General features: G+C 37.1%; 1 pseudogene; it reads right to left on the bottom strand.

Moving 5' to 3' along the window:
• Nucleotides 1-638: 638 nt before the first annotated feature.
• On the bottom strand, nt 639-1,386 carry LOC102001312 (annotated as a pseudogene).
• Between the last annotated feature and the right edge of the window lie 3 nt (nt 1,387-1,389).

Genomic DNA, 1,389 nt, shown 5'->3' with positions numbered 1-1,389 from the left:
AAGGTCATGACTGTGAAAGAGGACAAAGAGGTGTATATGGGAGTTTTTAAAGGGAGAAAAGGTGGAGGAGAAATAATGTATTCATATTATAATCTCAAAAATAAACATTAAAATGTTTTCTCACCTCAAACATTGAAGGACCCTCTAAAGAAAAAATGTTTTTTTAAGTTCTGCATTATACCCAAATAATGTGTAAATGCATAGGTAAATATTGACTTCTTTATCATTGTATTATCTTTGAAGTATACCCTTTATTTCTTGATGTTTGTATGGAAATAAACAAACAAGTGAGTGGGGAGCATATACATGTTTGTACACATAAGGATAGTATGCTGTTTGTGCATGTATATATACAAGTACACAAAATGACATTGATTATGTTCATCTGTTGTGCACTACCTGATTGCCTTAGGATAAGTTCTGGATTGAACTTTTATATCTCTTTCTTTGAGTAGATTAGTAGTCCTTTGAGCTTCGGGAATCTACTTATCTGTCCTAAACCAACACTAGGTTATGAGGCATTGTGATGCTCGGCTTCTGACATGTGTGTTGGAAATCAAAACCAATGTTCTTATCTTTGCACAGCATGAAATGTTCTTACCCATTCATCCATTTCCATAGCATAGCAAGGATAATATTTAATGTTTGTCAGAAACCACTATTAGTTTCTTCCTCATTTTCCTGACGGCATTCTTCATTTCCTTATTCCTGAAAGTGTAAACCATAGGATTGAGCAATGGTGTCAAGACTGTGGTAAATACAACAGCATTTTTCTCAAAGGAAAATGCAGATGTTGGTCTTGCATAAGTTAATATGCATGGGACAAAGAACAAAACCACAACAGTAATGTGAGACCCACAGGTGGAGAGAGCTTTAAATTTCCCTTCAGAGCTCTGGGCTCAGAGAGAACAAGATGACACCATAGGAAACAACCAATAAGAAAAAAATAATGATGCAGATAGTCCCACTGTTGGCAAACACCAAAATCTCAAAAATGTGTGTGTCAGTACAGGCAAGTTTCAGTAATGGGAATAAGTCACACATGTAATGATCAATGACATTGGGTCCACAGAAGGGCAGCTGCAAAGTGAAGATAATTTGTATAATAGAATGCAAGAAGCCTCCTACCCAGGCAACTACCACAAGATTTCCACAAAGACTCCAGTTCATGATGGAAGAATAGTGTAAGGGCTTGCAAATGGCCACATAACGGTCGTAGGCCATGGCTGACAGGACAATCACCTCTACCCCAGTGAAGAAGTAGACAGCAAACAGCTGTGTCATACAACATTCAAAGGAAATGGTCTTCCTTTTATAGAAGAAGTCTACTATAATCTTGGGTGTGACAGTAGAAGAAGTGCATGCATCCAATAAGGACAGGAATATCAA

Source organism: Microtus ochrogaster, chromosome 2, assembly GCF_000317375.1.
Source record: "Microtus ochrogaster isolate Prairie Vole_2 chromosome 2, MicOch1.0, whole genome shotgun sequence".
Taxonomy (NCBI): Eukaryota; Metazoa; Chordata; class Mammalia; order Rodentia; family Cricetidae; genus Microtus; species Microtus ochrogaster.
Note: the sequence above shows the minus strand (reverse complement) of the source record. Positions and strands in the feature narration are given on the sequence as shown.